Genomic DNA, 13399 nt, shown 5'->3' with positions numbered 1-13399 from the left:
TGTGTTCTTACTTGTCACCTGACCCATGTGCGCCCAATCCTGTAGCTTCAAAACGAATTGACGATCGCGCAAAGAAAAAAATAATAGAATGCTACACACCCGCTCCAAACTATTTTGGGTACCGAAGAAAGAACAATTTTTTCCACCTAGCTCAGGAAGGGGGGAGTCCCATGAAGCTTCTAGCTCCTCATGTAATGCATCCATAGAGGTAAAAGCTTCTCCACAGCCTCCACCTACAATAGTGGACCTCCATGAGGCTACAAAGGAATCCACAGCTCCTAGTGTTCAAGAATCACTTGAGGAACCACTTCAAGTTCGATCCTGGGAGAGTACCTTACCACCGTTGCAACTCGACGAGGCACCAAAGCTAATAGAAAACTATTGGCAAAAATCCTCACCTAGTACCAACTGGAACAATTGGTTTCAAAGGGTGACGAGCACATTTCAAACGGTATGATCTACCCAAGGAAGGGGGGAGTGTTTGCTGACAGTCATCATTCACTCACTCCCCTCTCAACCTTCCTCCATGACCTCTCAATTTCCCAATCTTAGGGATTGTATATATAAAGCCTTATACTCACAAAAAACAAAAATAATAAAGAGCAAGAGCAATTAGCAAACGAGTATGCACAATAAAAGTCAAAACATTGACCCAGACCTACACATTCACATCCAGTACATTGAAACAAAAACCTATGTCATAAAACACCTTTGATCCTCATCACTCGAGTGATGGAGGGTAGGTAGAATTAGTATGATAGGAGTGCTTTTGTTTTAGAGTTGAGTGATTAGCAAAGTTCCTTCTTCCCATTGATGTGCCTCCTAGAGGTATTCTTTGTGTTTCCTCGTGTGTACAGAAAGTGTTGCTGTGGTTAGGATTTGGACCTTCATGGAATCTTTCTCTCATCCACTTTTCAAATCAAGCGTGACCATCAACACAAACAGGTGTTTCTTATCCATTAGCATTGCCCCTTATCTATTTTGCATCCATGTTTGTCTGCTTTAATTGTGATTCATAGCATAATATTCAGTGCCTTTGTTTAGTATCAAACATTAAATTCAATGTAATTTTTGTCATAATCACTTGTCTAGGTTTAAAAATCAAGCAGTCCGATTAAGTTAGTTTGACCAAGCTAGGCGTTAGAGATCTTCTCTTAATACCATGGAGAATGCTTTCCTAATAATCAATGGTTACTTAGGTTCTTAATCCGATTTAGGCAGAATTGTGTCAAATGTACTAGGGCTTTCTAGTGGGCTTAGTCCCTATTGACCTTTAGCTTAAGTATTATAAAGGGAGTTTACTAGTGTGATGAGCTTGGAGCGGGTAACAGTGTTATATGACCCTCCAAAGTTACAAAATTGAAATACTGAAAACGAACGAACAAAAACAAATCAAAGTGCCACAATGTAAAATCTTAAGATGGAAGAGAAATCTCAGCTTGATTTGGTACTTCACTCACATGTATCGCCTATGGTACTAGAGCCCTAGAGGTTCCCAGTGTGGGCGCTTTTCCTTGAAAAGCAAAAAACCCAAGGCATACAAAATAAGCACACACATCAAAATGGAATCACTGTGAAAAGACTTTGGGGGGTCAAAGAAAAGGTAATCAGTCAGGCAATGATTTCATGAACAATTCCCTTTATCGTAGCTTAACTACAAGGTCTTCTAGGTATAGCCTCTAGTCAACCCTCGAACATGAAATACTTGGCTCTTGCGATTAAACAACTTAATTGACCAGAGAAAATTGAGAAGCTTACGCATGGTGTTAATAGTCGATCCTAAGTGCCTTTCGATCGTTAAATTAGTGACCCCAGACTTGTTTAATTTTCTACCTTTACAGCTGTTTATGCGTTTGATTATATTGCAATTTAATGTTTATTGCTAACAAATGGTTTAAAATTCTGTTACCAATCAATTTGTCTGCCTACAACTGCATATGCTTTTTAATTGTATATGAGAATGCAATTACTGTGCCAATGTTGTTTGATTTTTCAGTGACTGAAGAAGGCTAAGGACATTCATCTCAAATGCTCTTCCACCTCGACGAACGAGCTTCAACTCAATAGCTTCCGAGGACGGAATCTACATCAGGAAGGGGGGCATGTTAATCCTCACGGACACCATATCACCTACGAAGGACGTTGTATTATTTACTTGGTAGAGTCAGGTACCGGGCTTTTCGGTCCAATAGAAAAAGGGTAAGAGTGATCGCCGATGAGAAGTGCACTCTAACTGGAACATTCAAGGGATTAGTTGGCTAAGCATGGGCACCCAAGTGTGAATGGGGCGAGCTCATATAAAAGTCAACTAAACCTAAAATTCACTCATTCTCTCATTTGTGCAATTGAAGAGTGCTCTTGCTCCATCTCCATCTTCTTCTTCTTCATCTCCTTGTGTGTGTGTGTGTGTGTGTGTGTGTGTGTATGCGTGAGAGAGAGAGAGAGAGAGAGTGTGTGCGATCGAGCATTACGGCGACACAATGGTGGCAAGGCGGTTGAGCGCGGCGTAGTGGTGTCTCCCTCTTTTTGGCGGTGAGGAATCCTCCACGACAAGAAGCGTAGAGCGATGAGTGACACACCAACGCCATCTTTGAGCTTAATAGTTTAGGCTTGTTGTGTGCTTGGAGCCATTTGTGGCTCGCACACAGTGTATCGGCAAGTTTCTTGCATTGACACGTGCGACATACGCGCACACTGGATTTACCCTCTTACGGTACCCTCACCATAGGATATGTATTTGGACGGTTTCTTTTGCTTTTACATTCGAGTTGGCAGCCATACGGGAGTGGTTTTGAGCAGTTTATTCATTTACTTTTGTCATGTCGGGTTTGAGAGTTTGCTCCCTACAGAGGAGACTCTGCTTGATTTTTCCCGCAAGTCCATTTTATGTAGTCTTGGCACATTTAGCTACTCTTAGATAATGAAGTTACTACATTTGCTTTTAGTTTCTGCTCCTATTATAGGGGAAACTCTGCCAAAATTATCCCATTAAATTTTTCATAAGTTTTTGGCCACATTCTCTTGAGTCATGGCTGCAAGTAGTGTTTCCAAAAGAGAAGAGTGCTACATCAAAAATTTTGATGGCACAAACTTTTCTATTTGGTGGCAACGTATGCAAGATGTTTTGATCAATAAAGGCTTGATAGCACCCTTGCGTGAAAGAAGAGAAAATGCATACAATGATGAATAGTGGGAAGCCTTAAATGAGCATTCCATGGTGACCATTCGCCTTGGTGAATCCATTTACTTTACCATAATGGATAAGACCAATGCCAAAGATTTATGGGATGCTCTTTGTGCAGCATGGGATGGCAACAATGCATCGGACAAGGTTTTCTTGATGAAGAAGCTTATGTGCATGAATATGAAAGAGGGCACTAATGTTAGTTCTCACTTGAACGAGTTCAACAACATATTTTCACAGCTAACTTCAAATGGTCTCAATTTCGATGATGAAATGAAGGCCATTTTCTTGCTATGTTTGCTATCATCTTCATGGGATACATTCAACACAACCATAAGCAATTTTGCACCTAATGGCAAGCTAGTTTTCAGTGATGTTGCTAGTGTGTTGCTCACTGAGGAGATTTGACGTCAATCTCTTGATGCGAGTGGGCACGGTGATGCGTATGTGGCTAGTAGAAATTGTGACAAACAAAGGCAGCGCAGGCAAGGTCGTAGCAAGAGTCGTGGCAAAAACATGAGAAATGTTGAGTGTTACTACTGCCATAAAAAGGGAGACTTGAAGAAAGATTGCCACACATTGCAGCGTGACAAGGAAAAAGAGAAGCGAAGTTTGACAAACCTAAAAGAAGCGTGAGAATTGAAGAGCTTAATGTGTTTGAATCTCCAACCATTGAGACAATTTCTAATGTGCCAAATGATGTGTTGATTTTCACATCGGGGATTTGAGTCCTGATGCAATGTTAGCTCTCGACGAGTGTTATGTGCAAAATTGGATTGTGGACTTATGTGCTAGCTTTCATGCGAGTCCTCACAAGGAGTGGTTTTCTATATACACTGCCACACATGGCACAATGAAGCTAGGAAATTCTTATGAGCTTGATATATGTTGTGTGGGCAGCATCAAGTTTCTATGCGTAATGGCACTGAGTTTATGCTGCACAATGTTAGACATGTATCCAAATTGACAAAGAGTTTTGGACAGCTAGATGATTTGGGTTACACTACCATATTTGCTCATGATTCTTGGATTATCAAGAAGGGAAATTTGGTTATGCTTAAAGGCCAGAAGTCTGGTGCATTGTACTCACTTTATGTCTCTTCTGTGAAAGAGAATTCTATTTTTGTAGGCAAGCTGTTGTCTACAGAGTTGTGACATAGCTCTCTAGGTCCTATGAGTTAGAAGGGAATGAAAGCCTTGCAGCATTCTGGTTATATTCTTGTGTTCGATTACTCTAACTTCTCTTTATGTGAGAATTGCATCTATGGCAAACAGACTAGGTTGACATCAGCACCTTTGGACAAAGAGTTAGGGAGTCCTCTAAATCTTGTTCATAGCGACTTGTGCGGACCTATGCCAGTCAAGTCTATAGGAGGAGCGTTATACTTCCTGACGTTCATAGACGACTCTACTAGAAAGGTGTGGGTTTATCTTTTGAAGAAAAGGAGCGACGTCTTTAGTGTCTTTTAGAAGTTCTTAGCCCTGGTCAAGAATCAATTGGGTAGAAAGCTTAAAGCTTTGCAAAGTGACAATGGAGGCGAGTACATCTCCTCCGAGTTCAAGGATTTTTGTAGTAAACGAGGCATTAGAAGACAACTTACCACGCCTTACACACAAGCCCAAAACGTTGTGGCTAAGAGGATGAATAAAACCATTCAGGAACGAGTCACTTCTATGTTCTCTACGACTAACTTACCTCAAGAATTTTGGAGGAAAGCTGCTACGACGGCTACTTATTTGATCAATCGGTCACCTAGTACACTATTAAAGTACAAGGTTCTGCAAGAGATGTGGACGGGCAAACAACCCAATTATGATAGGTTACATGTATTTGGGTGTGAGGTATTTTCACATGTGTCAAAAGAGCTTAGAAGAAAGTTGGACCCCAAATCACACGTGCATCTTCATTGGATATGGTGTAGATGGAGAGATGGATATCGTCTTTGGCACCCAAAATCTAAGAAGGTTATACGCTCCTCACAGGTGATATTCAACAAGTCTAAGATGCATAGAAATCCAGTGAAAGACATAAAGTATCACAGAGTACGGTTTGAGAATGTTGCATCACCATCAGTTACACAAAATGCGGGACGTGCTAGTGGATGCACCTTTGACTAGTACACACACACACACACACACACACGTTTCTCCAGAGAGAGTGGAATCCATTAGGCAGACACTTCAGAGATCTACTCATACATCTCGTGCACCTGAGCGTTTTGAGCTAGGATTGGACTATTTGCTAGTCACTGACGACGGTGAGCTTACTTGCTACAAAGAGGCCAATGATAGCGTGAAGTGGGAAGAGGTTATGTAATTTGAGTATAGCTCAATCTTAGCAAATGAAACTTGGGAGCGAATAGAGTTACCTGCGGGTAAACAGGCAATTCCATGCAAATAGGTGTATAAGAAGAAGTGTACCACAAATGATCCCAAGCCTAAGTACAAGGCTAGATTGGTTGCTAAAGGGTTCAAGAAAACTAAAGGCATGTATTTTGATAAAATCTATTCTCCCATGGTCAAGATGACGACACTATGTCTTGTGCTTGGTCTAGTAGCCATTGAGGACATGGAATTGGTCCAAATGAATGTGAAGACAACGTCTCTTCATGGGGACCTTGAAGAGGATGTCTACATGAAACAACCAAAAGGTTTTATGATAAAGCTTGAGAAGCCAACACGGGTAGAACTGGTGTGTAGACTCAAGAAGGCTTTGTATGGGTTACTAAGCAAGGCTTAAGGCAATGGTACATCAAGTTCGATAAGTACATACAGTCCCAGGGTTACGTACGGAGCCAAGAGGATCACTGATTGTACACAAGGAGGTTGAATGATGGTTACCTCATCATTCTGATTTTGTATGTGGATGATATGCTCATAGCCGAGAAGTCCAAAGATGAGATTGCACTTCTCAAGGATGCCTTAAGCAAGCAATTTTCTATGAGAGATTTGGGTGATGCACATCACTTTCTTGGTATGCGTGTCAAGAGAGATTGCAAACGTAGGAAGAGTATGTTCACAAGGTCTTGCAACATTTTAATATGCAAGGGGGGAAAGGATTGAGTACCCCAATGGATGCATACAAAAAACTTAGCAAGAGTGATTGTCCCAAATCGGATGCTAAAAAGGTAGAGATGGCAGAGGTGTCGTATTCTTTGGAAGTTGGTAGTTGGCAGTCTCATGTTTGCCATGGTTAGCACACGGCCAGACATTGCATATGTAGTGGGAGTGGTCAGCAAGTAGATGGCAAATCCAGGCGGAGCTCAACCAGCAAGTGCTTACGCTTTGAAAACAGTGATACATCCATAGCTAGATACACTAATTCAAATTATGCGGGTTGTGCGGACACTTGGCGATCCACATCTAGCTACGTTTTCTTGTTTGCTGAGCGGCAATCTCTTGGAGATCATGTCTAAACCCATGTTTCACTCCAAGTCAAAACACATAGAGGTAAGGTACCGTGTGGTATGTGATATTTTGGCTAGAAAATGCATTGAGTTAGTCAAAGTTCACATGGATGAAAACCCAACAGATGCTCTTACAAAGAGCTTAGCCTCATAGTGGTTTTCACATTGCATAGAGATGATGGGTGTAAGGTGAAGTTATGGTCATGCTTCATGTTTATACATTTGTACATAACAATCCCAACATTCTTTAGCAACTTGGGCCACGTTGGCCTTCAAGTGGGAGAATGTTGGGGTTTTAGGCCAAATGGTCGGTGGCCCCAGTGGCCGATCACCCATCTTCTATTATTTGTTTGGAGTGTCAACACATTTCCTCACTAACCTCCACCCGAACCTAAGAGTATTGCTCTCCTTCATTGGACACCATTCTTGCACTCCGCGCTCGCACGCTCCGCTCACCTCACAGAATAGAACCCATCAAGCAAGCGTGGATCCATAAGGACTAGAAGGACTCTCAAAGGAAGGACATGGAATGTTGGAAAAGTCTCCTAAGAAGGAGACCAGGCAAACCTACATGAATTTCAGCTTGGAGAAGAGTTCACCTCAGTCGAGTCATGGAGGTAGTAGATAGTATGATGAAGCTTATTGACTAAGGAAAAGCCTGTCACTGGAGCATGCTTTGTACACATTTGTACCTAGGAGTACCCTAGTACTTGGAGCCTAGTAATGGTGCCTAGTTCCAAGATAATATTGGGCTAGAACAAGAGTGCCACTACACATTAGGCAGTGAGCTTAGCAAGGTGGTGAAGTGATGCTACTGGTAAACACACTCACATTGGGAAGAAGAAGTGAGAACATAGTGAGAGACATGTGAGGCATTGAATGAATCTTGTATAGAGTGATGTTAGTGGGAAAACACAACCATTTTACTTGGGATTTTTAGCCCCCATCTTGGGTTTGGGGATGGAATTGAAGGTTCTCAACGTGCACAATCATAGTCTTCAAGGAGGAGACAATAAAGTTGAAGGAAAGCTACATGAAGGTCTCAAATCAGGGTTAAGACTAGCAATGGAACATTTGTTACAACCAAAGTCAAGGAAAAATCGGCCTCTTCTTCCCCCATGAAGCGTGGCAAGAGAATGTCACTTTTGCCTTTCTCAATGTTCGGCTTGAGGAAACGGTGGAAAAGCAACCACAATGATGTGTTGTTGCAAGTATGAGATGCAAGCAATGGAAGTTTTTGCATGAAGGCTCTCCTTATGTTTTTGTGAACGCTCCAAGGAGACAAGCTAGAGATGGAAGATAGAATGCCCATCTCACACAAAAGCAGGCAAAGAAGCTATGGTGGAGAATGGAACCCATCGAACAACTTGGAGAGATCCATAAGGACTAGAAGGACTCTCAAAGGAAGGACATGGAAACTTGGAAAAGTCTCCTAAGAAGGAGACCAAGCAAACCTACATGAATTTCATCTTGGAGAAGAGTTCACCTCATTCAAAGCATGGAGGTAGTAGATCGCATGATGGAGCTCATGGACTAAGGAAAAGCCCATCATTGGAGCAATGTAAGGCTCATCAAAGAGAAAAAGCCTTTAATCATAATTTAATATTTTTTTTTATTTTAGGAATTGTCAAGGATGCTCCATAGGTTGAGGGAAGGTGTTGAAAATGCAAGCTCGCAACATCTCTCCTCGTTAATGAAGGTCATTTCGAGATGATGCAAAACTTTAGAGAAGGTGTTGAAGATCCAAGTTTAGATCATCTCTCCCTTGAAGATCCAAGTACAAAGCATCCCTCCCGTCTTGCATACTTCTTAGAGATGGTGTTGAACTTGAGGGAAGGTGTTGAAATATGCAAGTTCACATCATCTCTACTAGAGTGTGAACAAGGGCTAAGGATGAAGGCATGATGCAAGTGAGTCAATATGGACTCAAGTGTGATTTTATGGCATGAGAACACATTCCCATGGTCATGGATTCCACCCAATCTACATGTGGGAAGAGTCTACAGTAACTACCAAGCAGTCGGGAATTAAAGTACCAAACGTACCTAAAAGTCAGGAGCAATGTCAAGACATATGTAGGCCTATTTGTAGGAGCCATGTGTACCACCTACAACAGTGATCTTGCGGAGCAATACAAAGGTCAATTTCTCTACTTAATATGGACTACAATTTTATCAAAGGGTTTACCCTAATTCCACTCCTACTGTTTGTGGTGAAGGCACCAAGTTGGCTACCTGCTCTGCAAACTACACAAAGGAGCTAACATACAATTTGGGGAGTGACCTACCAAGAGATATAACCGTGATCTCTTGATGAAGTGTAAAGAAAAAATGTTACCCTAATCATGGATGATCTACCTACCAAAGGAATGCCCGAGATTCACTTGGAGGAGTCATTTAAAACAACTATAAACAGTGCAACAGAGAAGGCTACACTGGTCCCTTTGTACACATTTGTACCTAGGAGTACCCTAGTCCTTGGAGCCTAGTATTGGTGCCTAGTTCCAAGATAATATTGGGCTAGAACAAGGATGCCACTACACATTAGGCAGTGAGCTTAGGAAAGTGGTGAAGTGATGCTACTGGTAAGCACACTCACACCTTAGCATTGGGAAGAAGAAGTGAGAACATAGTGAGAGACATTGTGATGCATTAAATGAATCTTGTATAGAGTGTTGTTAGTGGGAAAACATACTCATTTTACTTGGGATTTTTAGCCCCCATCTTGGGTTTGGGGATGGAATTGAAGGTTCTCAACATGCACAATCACTAGTCTTCAAAGAGGAGAATAAAGTTGAAGGAAAGCTACATGAAGGTCTCAAATCAGGGAAAAGACCGGCCATGGAAGAGGCAAGGACAACTCTTCAAAGGATATGGAGATTACAAAATTCGTTACAACCAAATTCAAGGAAAGATCAGCCTCTCTTTCCCCCATAAAGTGTGGCAAGAGGATGCCACTTGTGCCTTTCTCAAAGTTCAGCTTGAGGAAGTGGAAAAGCAACCACAATGATGTGTTTTTGTAGGTATGAGATGCAAGCAATGAAAGTGTTTGCATGAAGGTTGCAAAGGAGACAAGCTAGAGATGGAAGATAGAATGCCCATCTCACACAAAAGGAGGCAAAGAAGCTATGGTGGAGAACGGAACCCATCAAACAGGCTTGGAGAGATCCAGAAGGACTAGAAGGAATCTCAAAGGAAGGACATGGAATCTTGGAACAGTCTCCTAAGAAGGAGACCAAGCAAAGCTACATGAATTTAAGCTTCGAGAAGAGTTCACCTTATTGGGATCATGGAGGTAGTAGATAGCATGATGGAGCTTATAGACTAAGGAAAATCACATCATTGGAGCAAGGGAAGCCTCATAAAAAAGAAGAAGCCTTTCATCTTAATTTTTTGTTATTTGATTTCAAAAAGAGAGATCCAGGACTAGAAGGATCCTCAAAGGAAGGACATAGAAGCTTGGAGAAGTGTAAGAAGGAGACTTGTCAAACCTACATGAATTTCATCTTGGAGAAGAGGTCACCTCATTCGAAGCATGGAGGTAGTAGATAGCATGACGGAGCTTATATGCTAAGGAAAAGACCATCATTGGAGCAACAAAAGGCTCATTAAAGAGAAGAAGCCTTTCATCATAGTTTTTTTGTTTTTTGATTTTAGGAATTGCCAAAGATGCTCCATAAGTTGAGGGAAGGTGTTGAAGATTCAAGCTCACACCATCTCTCCTCATTAACAAAGGTCATTTGGAGATGATGCAGAACTTGAGGGAAGTTCAGATCATCTCTCCCTTGAAGATCCAAGTTCAGATCATCCCTCCCATCTTGCATACTTTGTGGAGATGTTGTTGAGCTTGAGGGAAGGTGTTGAAATATGCAAGTTCACATCATCTCTACTAGAGATGTGAACAAGGGCTAAGGATGAAGGCATGATGTAAGTGAGTCAATATGTACTCAAGATTGATGTTATGGCATGAGAATACATGCCCATGGTCATGGATTCCACCCTATCTACACATGGGAAGAGTCAACAATAACTACCAAGCAGTCGGGTATTAAAGTACCAAACGTACCTAAAAGTCAGGAGCAATGTCAGGACATATGTAGGCAGATTTGTAGGAGTGATGTGTACCACCTACAACAATGATCTTGTGGAGCAATACATAGATCAATTTCTCTACTTAATATGGAATAAAATTTGATCAAAGGGTTTACCCTAATTCCACTCCTATTGTGTTTGGTGAAGGTGCCAAGTTGGCTACCTGCTGCAGATTGTACAAAGGAGCTAACATACAATTTGGGGAGTGACCTACCAAGAGATATAGCCGAGATCTCTTGATGAAGTGTAAAGAACAAATGTTACCCTAATCATGGAGGATCTACCTACCAAATGAACGCCCGAGAGACACTTGGAGGAGTCATCTACAACAACTATAAACAATGAAGCAGAGAGGCTACATTGGTCCTTTTGTACACATTTGTACCTAGGAGTACCCTAGTCCTTGGAGCCTAGTTCCAAGATAATATTGGGTTAGAACAAGGATGCCACTACACATTAGGCAATGAGCTTAGCAAGGTGGTGAAGTGATGCTACTAGGAAGCACACTCACACCTTAGAAATGGGAAGAAGAAGTGAGAACATAGTGAGAGACATTGTGAGGCATTAAATGAATCTTTTATAGAGTGAAAACACACTCATTGTACTTGGGATTTTAGCCTCCATCTTGGGTTTGGAGATGGAATTTAAGGTTCTCAACATGCACAATCACTAGTCTTCAAAGAGCAGACAATAAAGCTGAAGAAACGCTACACGTGAGGGTCTCAATTCAGGGAAAAGACTAACCATGGAAGAGGCAAAGAGAACTCTTCAAAGGATATGGAGATTACAACATTTTTCATAGCCAAATTCAAGGAAAGATTAGCCTCTCTTTCCCCCATGAAGTGCGGCAGGAGGATGCCACTTGTGCCTTTCTCAAAGTTCAGCTTGAGGAAGTGGAAAAGCAACCACAATGATGTGTTTTTGTAGGTATGAGATGCAAGCAATGGAAGTGTTTGCATGAAGGCTGGAAGGAGACAAGCTGATAGAATGTCCATCTCACACAAAAGGAGGAAAAGAAGCTATGGTGGAGAATGGAACCCATCAAACGAGCTTGGAAAGATCCATAAGGACTATAAGGACTCTCAAAGGAAGGACATGGAAGCTTGGAGAAGTCTCCTAAGAAGGAGACCGGGCAAAGCTACATGAGTTTCAGCTTGGAGAAGAATTCACCTTATTGGAAGCATGGAGGTAGTAGATAACATGATGGAGCTTATAGACTAAGGAAAAGCACATCATTGGAGCAAGGGAAGGCTCCTTTCATCATATTTTTTTGTTATTTGATTTCAGGAATTGTAAAAGATGCATAAGTTGAGGGAAGGTGTTGAAGATTCAAGCTCACACCATCTCTCCTGATTAACAAAGGTCATTTTGAGGGAAGGTGTTGAAGATCCAAGTTCAGATCATCTCTCCCTTGAAGATCCAAGAGTTCAGATCATCCCTCCCATTTTGCATGGTTCGTAGAGATGTTGTTGAACTTGAGGGAAGGTGTTTGAATATGCAAGTTCACATCATCTCTACTAGAGGTGTGAACAAGGGCTAAGGATGAAGGCATGATGCAAGTGTCAATATGGACTCAAGTGTGATGTTATGGCATGAGAGAACATGTCCATGGTTATGGATTCTACCTAATCTACACATGAGTAGAGTGTACAGTAACTACCAATCAGTCAGGTAGTAAAGTATTAAACGTACCTAAAAGTCAGGAGTAATGTTGGGAGGTATGCAGACAAATTTGTAGGAGTGATATCAGCCACCTACAACAATGATCTTTTGGAGAAATACAAAGAGCGGTTTTTATACTTAATATGGACTACAATCTGGTCAAAGAGTTTACCCTAATTCCACTCCTATCGTTTCTAGTGAAGGCGCCAAGTTGGCTACCTGCAGAGTTGTAGACTGCACAGAGGAGCTAACCTTAAAGTACCTGCTTGTGTACTTTAAGTACTCAGATTGAATCTCATTGTGTTCCTCTGAATAATAAATCTTTCCATTACAGTATATCATTGTCTCTCTCGTATATGTGTTATGTTCGTCTCCTCCCTCTCTCTTCCTCCTTATATTTTCACATCTATCAACTTTGGCCGAGTCCACCACCTTGACCTGCCATACCTCTTTCTCAGGAAGCTCATTAGATCCTTTTGCTAGTTTCTTAGTTTTTGTATCCTCGACACTTTTCTTATCAGATTCAAAAGCTTGGATTTCCACTTCTAGAGCTTCTAAAGCAGACACGTGTAGCAACTAAAATTACATTTTGTAAAGTCAACTCTATCTCTACCTTGACCTTTTTTTTATATATAAAGTCCTCTTTCAACCAAATTGTTGGTACCGGCTACATTGTCGATGTTCTAAGGTAGCTTCTTTTGTTTGTCAAAGCTTTGATGGAAATCTATTTTCCCTCCTTGGAATGATGAATTTTGGTTTTGCAATTATTCCATAGGTACTCAAAAGCTTTGCAGTAAGTGCACTGGCAACATTCATTAGATTGATGTTCTTTGGATTTGCATTTCGTACACCAGGTCTCTACTTTCTCTACTAGAGTTCTAGTCCTAGAGATGTTAGAGATCTGCTTGGACAACGTATCACTTCTTTTAGTCCAAGCGAATGTGTCTTCTGAACCATTATCCAAAGAGCTGGATTTGATTGATGATCCTTCAGCCGATGACTCACTGGAAGTAGAACTCTCTTTCCCTATGTGGCCCTTCTCTTTCTTAGCATGT

This window comes from Adiantum capillus-veneris, chromosome 3 (assembly GCF_014529385.1).
Source record: "Adiantum capillus-veneris isolate H3 chromosome 3, ASM1452938v2, whole genome shotgun sequence".
Classification (NCBI taxonomy): Eukaryota; Viridiplantae; Streptophyta; class Polypodiopsida; order Polypodiales; family Pteridaceae; genus Adiantum; species Adiantum capillus-veneris.
The sequence above is the reverse complement of the archived record's forward strand: the minus strand, read 5'-3'. Positions refer to the sequence as shown.